The sequence below is a fragment of the Hypanus sabinus genome, chromosome 2, assembly GCF_030144855.1.
Source record: "Hypanus sabinus isolate sHypSab1 chromosome 2, sHypSab1.hap1, whole genome shotgun sequence".
Classification (NCBI taxonomy): Eukaryota; Metazoa; Chordata; class Chondrichthyes; order Myliobatiformes; family Dasyatidae; genus Hypanus; species Hypanus sabinus.
The window spans coordinates 47,175,998-47,188,892 of record NC_082707.1 but is presented as its reverse complement, the minus strand read 5'-3'; the positions used below and the strand labels follow the sequence as shown (position 1 = coordinate 47,188,892).

Genomic DNA, 12,895 nt, shown 5'->3' with positions numbered 1-12,895 from the left:
AGTATTATAGCATCAGAATCAAGTTTATTATTACTGTCTTATAGGATTTAAAATCTGTTGCTGCAGAGCATAGTGCAAAGACATAAAATTACTATAAATTACAAAATAAATGAATAGTGCAAAGAAGGAATAATGAGGCAGTGTTCACATTTTCATGGTTTATTCAGAAATCTGATGCAAAGGTGAAGACGCTATTATTAAATTGTTGAGTATTGAGTCTTCAGGCTCTGGCCCTTTCACCATGATCATAGCAGGAAGAAGAGGGCATGTCCTGCACGTTGATGGTCCTTAGAGATGTATGCTGCCTTCCTGAGGCACTGCTTCCTAATGACATCCTCCACTGTGTGCATGTGATGGAGTTGACTGAGTCTGTAGCGCACTACAGCCTCTTGCGATCCTCTGAATGGGAGCCTCCATACCAGGCTGTGATGCAAGCAATCAGCATGCCACCCACTGAAATTTGCAAGAGTTTTTGGTAACATACTAAATCTCTTCAATCTCCAAACAAAGTAGAGTCACTGGCATGCTTTTTTTTTTCGTGATTCTATCGAAGTGGTGGGCTCAGGACAGGTCCTCTGAAATGATGACATCCAAGAACTAAAAACTGCTCATATTTTCCACAGCAAACCCCTTAATGGCCCCTCATCAAGCAGGGGTTCCTAGCCGAGGGTCCGCGGACCCCTCGCTTAATGGTATTGACCCACGGTATGAAAAAGGTTGGAATGCCCTATTTTAAAGCAAAGCAAGTAATTTAATACATACCATGTGCATGTTACAATGAGTTAAATGCACTTCAATGCGTACTTTGTTGTTTAACATTCAATCACTGTGAATAGTTTAGGAGTTAACCAAGCAAATGTGGCTGCAATTCTGCATATCCATTAATCATAACCATTTTCAATAAGTTACTTTTATGAATTACTTTTTAATATTACCTAACTCATATGAAAGATTATTAAATTTAAAAGCCTTTGTAACAAAGACTGGACCTTTTTACTGAACTTCTTTTACCGTTTTTTGGGGTTCCAGATCAGGTCCACAGGAGTTAAAGCATTTGGATATTTGGGGCAAACCATAACATCAAACAAACTGCTGATTGCTGTAGTCTGTTGTGACCATTTAGTGAAGCTAAAGTGATTTGGTGGTCAAATTGTAAAGCTTGATGACTTCAAAGCTGGTTTAACTTTCTGAGCTGGAAATAAGGGAGCGCTGTGTCTGCAGTAAGCAGTGGGTATATAAACTACCTTGGGTTCCCATTGTTTCCTTTTGCCCTCAGTTGGCTCCTGCAGTTCAAAGATAATACCTTCTCTTTTCTCAGACAGACCCAGGTTCCAGTATATAAACAAGGGGATTCCCGTCAATATTGGTTTTAAGAAACACTTACATGTCTGGGTTTATTTATCAACTGAGGCAAAATAATAACAGCCTACAGGGGAGTGAACTTCTCTGCCTTTTAATGTTTCAAGCAGAAGGGTTTACAAATATTTTAAAAGGTCAAATAAAAGTGTAATTTTAAATATTAATGAATTGTAAAAATCTGGAAAAATAATTGATGTTGGATATACGTAATTAAATATCAGAATTTGATCATTCCGGACAATTCTTCTGAAATACTTGTTGAGGTTAGAAAATTTCCAAGGAAGTTATCCACTTAAAAGTTGCACATCGCACTGTTCTTCATCCATGATTATTTGAAGTGCTATTAAATACCGGACTCCCTTACAGCTGTGTGCAGCTGAATCATTATTCTGACCTTCACATGTAGAGCTGACATTCAGAAGATCAACGCGTTATCACAACTTCACTTTTATTTATTTTGCTTAAATGTGCACTCATGTAAATGATCCGTGTTTCCAGTGCTGCTCTGACTTGATCTGAACTAATGACTCTGGAGATGTTAAAAGCTTAAAGTGCATTTCCTCCTGAATTAGTTAGTGGCTGAGAGAATAAAATAGATCAGTTCTCCAATTTTCAGTCCATGTTCTCCTTTTCCTTTCACCACCTTTTAAATTAACGGGATTGCATTCAGAGACATTGGTATGGTATAAATTTGCTAGATTTATGGGATTCAGTCAATCAGGTTCAAAGTAAATTTATATATATTGAGCGTGCCCACAAGAAATTGAATCTCAGAGTTTTATACAGTTAGATCTCTCTCTCTCTCTCTTTCTCTCCCTCTCTGAGATACATTTTCTTGTGGGCATACTCAATAATTCAATAACCATAATTGAATCTATGAAAGATTGCACCAACTGTACAGGCAGCCAATGTGCAAAAGACAGCTAACTGTGCAAATACAAAAAGAAAGAAAAAAAAGCAAGTAATAATAACCGGTGAAGGGTTTTCTGTCCCCCATCGGGTTCCTCCTCAGGTGGTGGATTGGGGAACGCTCTGCTGATATGCAGGCCAGGTGGGAAATAAAATGCTCCCCGCAGAGCAAAACAGAAACAAATCCAGGCATGTCTGTACCCAGATTGGGCAGTGCTCTGGTGATGCACCATCAATAACTCACACTGAGACGTAAGGCGAGATATCGTCTTTTATTGACTGGAAGAAGGAACCAGGAGTGAGTGTCTATCATACAATGTCCTGGAGACTGAGGCCGAGCGTCAGGCCTCAGATCTCCTTTATACAGGGGCCTATGGGAGGAGCCACAGGAGCAGTCAGCAGGGGGCGTGTCCCGACAGGCACATAGTTCACCACATCTGGTCAGCGTCTGTTCTACATGTTAGGGGTGGCTGAATCAATACCTGGGTACAGGTATAAAAAGCAAAATGCTTTCACTTCAGAAACAGAGAGATGGCTATGGGAAAGTGTGACACAGCCGCTGCCAGGGGATTGCCAGAGCATACCTGGAGCGAGCACTGGGTGTGACAGTAAGTGAACTACCGATGGTGCACTGCTGAATAGGCCAGCAGGCACCGGGAAACCCACAAAAGATGCAGCAAGCATTCAAAGTTGCCCACCAACACCACAGGCAGTGACTGCTGCAAGTGTTTCTCAGGGTAGCATCCACTCACAACTGAAGCTACTCAAGCAGTTAAGAGAAGAAAGGCATGCATGAAATGGTCATTAGATGCAACCGCATTCATAATGCACGTACATTATTGAGTAATGGAACTCGAGACTGACGACAGCATACAGGGACAAACTTCACCGACAGTTTATAGCACAATATCTCTTCGTGCAAGTAAATGCTCAGTAATTGTAGATCAATGTAGAGTGATAATAAAAATAACTTAATCCCTATTGACATATTAAACTAAATAAAACATGAAGTTGACCAAGAGCCAGAAGGAAACCGATCTGAAGACCAGGACAGTGCTATATAACAGAATAATGAAGATGCTAACCCAAAGCAATGATGAAAATAGAATTACTTCAAAAGAACTGCTCTACAGCCTGACGTTAATAGCAATGAGAGAGTTGTAGATCTGCCGCAGAATGCAGATGAGGAAGCTGATCTTACCAACAAAATTATCCTAACATTTAACATCACACTAACAGAATACCTGGCCGCTGACCTAACAAAAAGACACTACATACCAAAACAAAACATACCAAGATTGATAATATTCTCAACAATATTTAGGAAAACTTAAAACATTTGAAGAACTACACACAATGAACGTATCACGCAGCATTAAAATGGTGCAGTGCAATGGCTCCAGAATAGAGGCACTCATTAATAGAAACCCAAAACTGAGTATGAAATGAGAACACTAATATAGATACACTAAAACAAAAGCTTGGTGTATACGAGGCCAAACTAAATCGTTACATAAAATGCACCAGATGAAGAAAACAGAATTATAGTTCAGAAACAATGAAAAAAGTTTAAACAGGACATTAAAACTAAATTTGATGCACCAAGCTACCTCCAACCCCAGCACAGAATTACCAGCAAACACAGTGATAATGAACTTGTGGTCTAATACCTGATCAAAGAGGGTAACACACAATCAAGAAGTAAACTGGATTAGAGAGAAAAAAGAATGCACTCGCATGGCTGAAGAAATGCAAACACCTGAAACTACAATAGATATGCTAAAAACGGCTATATAAAATACCCACAACTAGAAAGTTACCAGCAGTGATAATATTCATAATTAATTGTCTAAAAATTACTTGCTTTCATCTGTGCTTGTTAATACATATCAACAATTTTCTTAAAAGTCCTGAGAAAGTGCCCAAATCTTCAACAAAAAGTAAAAGTATCTCTTACCTAAGGAGAAATTACAAATCACTTATCAAAATACTGCCCTATCAGCTATTTACCAACTATATAAAAGATTGTAACATCATACATCCCACAAGAAATCAACACTCACTTAGATAACTTAACCACCATATACTTACAGAAGGACATAAAGGATGCCATAAGGAATGAAAATATGTAAAGAGCACCTGACAATAGATTCTGTAATTCTAAATCAAGCCCGGATGAAAAGCAGAAATCTTTCATGTTGTTACATTGACAACCAACAAGCATTTGATTCTGTCCCATTTGATTCATATAAATTATATCCAATACTTGTGAAATTCCTGCAGCATTTGATGAAGCATTGGCATACTATAATCACCCTATCTATTAACAACCAAAAAAGAACAACCATCATTATCAAAGTAAACCAAGACACTTTTCAGGGTGACTCTCTAAGCCCACTATAGTTTTGTCTTGCTTTAAGCCCACTCTCTAATTTACTGAACGGGACAAAAAGAGGATCTCAGAAACAATCAAAGGAAGTATACCTTGACACACCTTCTCTCCATGGACAATTTGAAATTATATGCACCTTCATCAGTAAAGCTAAAACAATTAATTCAAGTAGTAGAACTATTTTGAAAGATATAAACATGAAATTTGGACTGGGTAAATGCAGAACATTAAACATAAAGAAAGGTACAATAAAGCTAGTAGAATATAAAACAGAGCAACAGGATACAACACAACTGCTGGATGAATATGAAACATAGAAATATATGGCATATCAACAAGCAAGGGAAATAGATAATATTGTGATAAAGGAAAATTTAATGACAGAATTTCTTTCAAGGTTGAAGGAAATCCACCAAACAGAGCTCAATAGTAAAACTATAACAAAGGCAATAAACACCTTCACTATACCTATATTAACATATTCTTTTTGCATAATATGTTGTCCAAAACCGATCTGGAAAAGTTACAAAGAAAAATAAGAACTGAAATGACAAATTTTATAAAACGCTATGTACACTTGATCATATTTAGATTAACATTACCTAGGACAGAAGGACGAAGAGGAACAACAGACATAAAAAAATTACACAACCATAAGATAAAGCTTATAAGAATATATTTTCATCAATGATAACAGGATTCAGCACTCCATGTGAGCATATGCAATTCTGATAAGTGCATGCAACTAAATTTAAATGAAAGCACAACCCAGAAAAATGAAGAAGTTATCACTATAAAAGAAAGCGTTAACCAATGGAAGAGCATGAAGACTTCGCCACAATCTGAGCAGACAAGATTTCAACAAGGGAGCATCAAACACCTGGCTCAGAGTTGGAGACTTCTCTTTAGAAACAGAGTATGTTTGCGGCAACAGAGAACAAGGTGGTTAACACAAATAGTTATCAAAAACACGTAATAAAATGCCAAGGAGTTCAAGACGATAAATGTGAAAAATGCCAAGAGAAACCAGAAACAACCCAACACATTACAGCATCTTGCAGCAGATTAACTCAATCTGATTGCTTACACTGGCACAATTAAGTGGCAAATATCATTCACCAAATTCTTCCTTTAAAATACAAACTCATAAAATACCTCATACCTTACTACAAATAAAAGCCTGGCCCAGGTTTAGAATCAGAATCCAACAAGTTGTATTACAACTGATCTATTATTACAGATAGGACAATCCATAATAATCATTCAGATATAATATCCCAGGATAAACAAACTAGAACAACTTACTTAATAGATACAGTATAGCCATTCCAGACACACACAACATACAGAAATCAGTAAGTGAAAAACACAGGAAATATGCTGAACTAAAAGAGGAAATTGAAGGACTGTAGAACATGAATAGCGTATACATTGTCCTAATAGTAACTATCTACAACTGATATCATCCCAAAGTCATTACAAAATAGCACTAATATAGAAAAGGCTGTAAATTCCTAGCAACTGAAAAATTTGTGTACTTGGCTATGCCTGTGCCTCATGTTTCAGCTTGAGCTAAGAAAAAGAAAAATACAGTAATAATATTAATAATAGATAAATAAACAATAAATATCGAGAACATGATATTAAGAGTCCTTGTAAGTGAGTACTTAGGTTGCGGGAACAGTCCAGTAATAGGGCAAATAAAGTTGAGTGAAGTTGTCCCCTTTGGTTCAGGAGCATGATGGGTGAAGAATCTAGTGGTGTGAGTTCTGTGGCTCCTGATGGCAGCAGTGAGATGTCCTGTTCTCTGATGATGGATGCTGCTTTCCTGCGACAACATTCCATGTAGATCTGTGCGATGGTGGGGAGGGCTTTACTCATGATGTACTAACCATATCGACTACTTTTTTGTAAGATTTTCTGTTCAAGTCATTGGGTTTTCTATTGCAGGCGGTATGGAAGTTAAAGGAGTGGACGTCATCATTGGATTCCGATGGACAACCAAATGAACCAGGTGGTGATGCAGCCAGTCAGTGTACTCTCCATTACACACCTATAGAAGTTCGTCAAGGTTTTAGATTCATTGTGAGCAGGTGAGTACTTCCAGCACTATTTCCATATCCTTTCATCACACAGCCTGTCGCAGTTCAGAAGGTAACCCTCCCACCACCTCCTGTATAGTGGTCAGGGATGGCAGTAAATGCAGGCCTTGCCAACAGGGTCTTGTGAATGAAAAATTTAAAAATTATGAAAACAGAATCTTCCTAATCTGCATAGCTCAGTTGCATGTTTAAGTACACAATCTGTTGGAAGCATGGGGCTTTTGCAGTAAATGGAGGGATTAGTGATTTTCATATAACCTGAAGATTGAATACACAGCAACAGCATATTGGACTTCCAAATATACATCAAATATTGTCAGTAAGATTGTTGAATGAGCTTGCTTCTATGATACACTAAATCCACTCCCATAAATACATACTGATACACATATAATTGCTGGAGAAATTCAGCAAGCCAAGCATCATCTATGGATGTTTTGGGCCAAGTCCAGAATATAACTACACCGTCCAAATGAGATAGATAGATAAATAAATACTTCATTGATCCCAAGGGAAATTACAGTGTCATAGTAGCATTACAAGTGCACAGGTATGCAAGTATTCCCTGGCTATAGGTTGGCTCATTATGGAGCCTAACGGCCGAAGGTAAGAATGACCTCATATAGCTCTTTAGAACAGCACAGTTGTCTTAGTCTATTACTGAAAATGCTCCTCTGTTCGGCTAAGATGGCATGCAGAGGGAGAGAAACGTTGTCCAGAATTGCCCGGATTTTCCATAGGGCCCTTTGTTATATCACAGCCTCCAGTGTGCCCAGTTTGATTCCTATAACTGAGCCAGTCTTTCTAATCAATTTATTGAGCTTGTTGACATAACCTGTGTTGATGCCATTGCCCTAGCACACCACCACATAGGAGTTTGTACTGGTGACGACAGAGTGGTAGAACATGAGAAGGAGAGACCTGCATAATCCAAAGGAACTGAGTCCCCTCAGGAAGTAGAGGCGACTCTGGCTCTTCTTGTACACAGCCTCTGTGACAGTGCTCCACTCCAGTCTGTCATCCAGGTGCACCACACCACATCCACATCCTAACCCATCAATAGCAACGGGGAGCAGTACAGGTTTAGTCTTCCTAAAGTCCATCACCATCTCCTTTGTCTTACTGATGGTAAGCTGCAGATGATTCAGTTTACACCATTTGACAAAATCTTCCACCAGGTCTGACGTGACTCAGTGTTGTATCTAAAGTCTGAGGTATACAGGGTAAACAGGAAGGGAGCCAATACAGATCCCTGTGGGCCCCCGGTACTGCTTACAGCCATGTCTGAAGCCACAGAATCTGTGATCTGCCAGTCAGATAGTCCATTATCCAGGATACAATGGAAGTGCCAGGCTGCATTGAATGGAGCCTTTCCCCAGCAATGGTATTGAAGGCAAAATCAAAAACATGATCCTCACAGTGCTGCCCTGCTTAGCCAAATGGGATTTGGCTCTATTCAGCAGGTACGTGACACAATCATCATGTACTCCGGTAGGCAAACTGCAGGGGATTGAGGCTGATTTGACCAGGGGTCAGTGGGAGGCCAGGACCAGCCTATCTAGCACCTTCATAATGTGTGACATCATTCTAGACTTTCAGTTGGCCCTTCTTGGGTACTGGGACCTCACATGATGATTTCTCACAGTCAGGACTTTTTCCAGGCAGAGACTGTGAGTGAAATTGCACTGGAGAACTCCACACAGCTGCTCGGCACACTCCTTCAGGACCTCAGGTTCACACCATCTGATCCCAATGCTTTGCCGTGTCTGAGTTACAGAGATAAAAAGCACTACAGCACAGAGACGTCCCCTGATGTCCATTTAGTCCATGTTGAAGTATTAATCTGCCTAGTCCATGGATCTGCACATGGACCACAGCCCTCCATGCCCCTACCAACTGTGTACCTATCCAAATTTCTCTTAAAAGTTGAAAGCAAACCCACTTGCTCCTTTTCCACTGGTAGCTTGTTCCATACTCTCATCACCCTCCGACTGAAGTTCTCCCTCATGTTTCCTTTAAACATTTCACCTTTCACCTTTAACCCATGACCTCCAGTTCTAGTCTCACACAACCTCAGTGGAAAAAGGCTGCTTGCATTTACCCTATTTAGACCCCTCATAATTATGTATGCCCCTATCAAATCTCCCATCATTTTTCTGCACTCTCGGGGATAAAGACCTAACCTATTCAAACTTTCCCTATAACTCAGGTCCTCAAGTCCTGGCAACATCCTTGTAGATTTTCTCTGCATCCTGACATCTTTCCTATAGGTAGATGACCAAAACTGTACACAATACTCCAAATTAGGCTTCACCAATGTCCTATAGAATTTTAACATAACATCCCAACTCCTGTACTCAATACATTGATTTACAAAGGAAGATATCCCAAGAATATTCTTTATGACTCTATCTACCTGTGATACACTTTCAGGAAATTATGGTTCTGTATTCCAAGATCCCTCTGTTCTTCTGCACTCATCAGTTCCCTACTGCTCACGGTGTAAGTCCTACCTTGGTTGTCCTCCCAAAGTGCAGCAACTCACACTTGTCTGCACTTAATTCCATCTGCCATTTTCAGCCCATTTCTCCAGGTGGTCCTTGCTGACCATAATGTTCCAGTTCCAGTTTATTGCATTATCAACCTGATTGTTGATATAGATGGCAAACAACAACAAGCCTATCACCAATCCCTATGGCATACCACTCGTCACAGGCCTTCAGTTAGTGAGGCAATCTTCTACTACCATTCTCTGCCTTCTCCCACAAAGACAATGTCAAGTCAAATTTACTACCTCATCTTGAACGCCAAGCAAGTGAACCTTCTTGACTAAGCTCCCAAGTGGGACCTTGTCAAAGACCTTGCACCACATCCACCACATACAGTCATTGCCAAGTTCACAAGGCCAGCAGGCCAGTTTGGCTAGTGAAACGACAGATGGCAAGAGGGCACAGGTGAATCATGGTGATGTGTTGCAGGCAGCTTAGAAATCTTATAAATATACTTCTTTTGAACTTCTCCCACTGCAATCTGCAGCTTGTAATTTGCCTTTAAGTAACATACTTTGGAACTTTTTTATTAAAATAGCGATTTCATGATCTGAAAGACTTGGCAGACTTAACTGACAAGCATTCAGGTATGGCACCTTTACGTCACTGAAAGTACATTGACATGGCCCTAAGAGAGAGAGGAGAGGAGGAATCCAAGCTGGACTGAAACACAGGGCAATGCAATTTCCTCGGAGCAGCATTTTATTAGCAAATGTACAGTTGCTGAAGAACAAGATTAGGGACCTATGGCGAAGATTGCTGAATTGGATAGAAATGAGAAATTGCTGCATTCTGTGTTTCACAGAGACATGGGTCACTCCAGACATGCAGGATATGTTATAAAGGCTTGATGGCTTCTAAATACACAGGATGGACTGATTCAGAGGAGGCAAAAGATGTTACATAATAAACTCTTTGTGGTGGTCGGTTGCAGTAGTCTTGTGGCACTCTTGTTCTCCCAGCCTAGAAGATCTAATGAATAAGTGCCGACTGTTCTACTTCCCAAGAGAGTTCTGCTCCATGATTCTGATTACAGTTTACATCCCACCAAAGGCCAATGTTAATCAAGCACTCGAGATATGGAAAGCTGCCATCAGCAAACAAGAAACAGCTTGGCCTGACTCCTTTCAAATCATTGTCAGGGAATTAAATCAGGCTGTTTTGTACAAATCTCTGCCCAATTTTCATCATTATATAACCTGCTGCGCCAGAGGTAACAACACACTCGACCTCTGCTATAGTACAATGCCTATCGGTGCATTTCTAGACTGCGTTTCAGGAAATCTGACCACTTGGCCATCCTTCTCCTACCTGCATACAGGCAGAGGCTAAAGAGCAAAGCTCCACAGATAAGGACAACGAAGAATTGGTTGCAGGAGGCAATGGAGCAGTTACAAGATTGCTTCAAGTCAATAGACAGGGCTGTGTTCAAGGACTCATCAGAGGACTTTATAAAAACAGTTGTAGACAAGTGTGTCCTCACAAAATCATTCAATCTGTACAATTTTCTGTCCATTGAAGCCGTAGAAGCTACCTCAGTAAATATATTTAAGACAAGGTTGGATAGATTTTTGTATAGTAGGGGAATTGAAGGTTATGAGGAAAAGGCAGATAAGTGGAGATGAGTCTATGGCGATCAGACATGATCTTATTGAATGGTGGAGCAGGCTCAGCAGGCCAGATGGCCTACTCCTGCTCCTATTTCTTATGCTGTTATATAGAGTCTTCTCCAACCAGAAGCTCTGAATGAACCATAAGGCCCGCAATCTACCAAGAGCCCGATCAGTGACATTCAGGTTGGGCAACCAAGGACCAGGTATAACTTCTGGGAAGACATCTCAGTGCTTCTTGGCAATCCCAGGCCAAACAAATCACTGAAGGATGCTTGACAGCTGTGGCAGGGCTTGAATGCTATCACCTCTTACAAAGTGAAACCAAGTGACATAGGTGACAAGAAGAATCCACTCACAGATAAACTCAGTGCCTTCTATGCTCACTTTGACTGTCAAAACATGACATATTCCCAAAGCCACTGATGACCCTCTGATTTCAATCTCTGAGGCCGATGTGATAGAATCCTTCAGCGAGGTGGACACGCAGAAAACATCCAGCCCGAATGGGGTACTTGGCAGAGTTTGGAAGACCTGTGCTGATCAACTGGCAGGAGTGTTCACCGATATCTTTAACTTCTCAGTTCTGCAGTCTGAGGTACCCACCTGCTTCAAGCAGACTCCACTTATACCACTGTCTAGAAAGAACATGGTTACCTACTTCAGTGACGATTGCCTAGTAGCACTTACATCCACTGTGATGAAGTGCTTTAAGAGGTTAATGATGAAACATATCAACTCCCGCCTGAGAAGTGATTTGGATCTGCACAACAGGTCCATATCAAATGCCATTATTTGGCATCTTGAACACACGGACAGCAAAGATACATACATCAGGATGCTCTTTAGCTCAGCATTCAATACTACGGCAGCACCTCTATTTCCTTAGAAGTTTGTAAAGAATTGGCATGACATCATAAATTCCGACAAACATGTGTGGTGGAGAATTTATTGATAAGTTGCACTGAGGCCTGGTATAGAAACACAGACGGCCTTGTGTGGGAAATCCTACAAAAAGTAGTGAACGTGGGTCAGTCATCATGGGTAAAGCACTCCCCACTATTGAGCACATCTACACGGAGGAGCATCTATCATCAAAGACCCCCCACCACCTTGGCCATGCTCTCATCTTGCTGCTGCCATCAGGACCCAGACCTTCAGGTTGGGGAACAGTTATTACCCCTCAACTATCAGGCTTTTCAACCAGTGGACATAACTTCACTCGCCCCCATCACAGAAGCTATGGAACCTATGGACTCACGGTCCAGGCCTCTTCATCTCATGTTCTCATCGATTGTACCAGCTCACATTGATTGTTTGACTGACTGATTGTTTGATTGTTATATACTCCAGAACAAATAATGTTACAGTTCAAAAATTAGAGCAGATTAAATTTCCTTAAAGTAAAATATGTGCTCAGTCACAAATAAGAATGAGAATTTTACATGCTTGTAACTTTTTCATTATGGAGGGGAATAACTAAATTATTCCAAAGTGGAATTTTTAATTGCTTTTTCATTAATGTGACAAACAGTATAAATTAACAGTAGGGAACAGAATCATGAAGTGAGTCCCCTTAACAAGTATTGTGTTCATATGTCTGCTTAGCATTATAAAAGAAAATCAGATGTCTTACATGTGAACATATTTAAGAAAATAAACTTACATTTGTTCAATGACTTTTACAACTTCAATGATCCAGATGTGTTTTATTACTTGGCTAAGGAATTTTTTCTGTAGGAAGAGTGGCAACTAGTTTCTGTGGAACAAGAACAAGAAGCAACAAGGAGAAGAAACTACTTAACTGTTTAGTAACCACAAGGGGAGGTTTAAATAGGACAGGACACGAGAAAAGCTTGTTTACTCCTTTTCATCCTCTGAGGAAGGTAGGATTTTGGTTTGGCGTTTCATCTTAAAGGCTTGAAACTCCACATCCAATGATGTGTGTCTTCTGGTGAACTGTCAGAAATGCAG

General features: G+C 40.2%; 1 long non-coding RNA gene across 3 annotated transcripts in view; it reads left to right on the top strand.

The window, feature by feature from the left end:
• The window catches only part of LOC132378565 (uncharacterized), a 35,154-nt gene extending 22,533 nt beyond the window's left edge, over positions 1 to 12,621 (top strand). For 2 of the 3 annotated variants that reach the window (XR_009507108.1, XR_009507114.1), the window contains exons 5-6: positions 6,611 to 6,753; positions 9,850 to 12,621. This is a non-coding gene — a long non-coding RNA (uncharacterized LOC132378565). The remainder of the gene's footprint in view (positions 1 to 6,610; positions 6,754 to 9,849) is intronic. The other variant, XR_009507112.1, reaches the window with a different exon arrangement.
• The last annotated feature ends 274 nt before the right edge of the window (positions 12,622 to 12,895 follow it).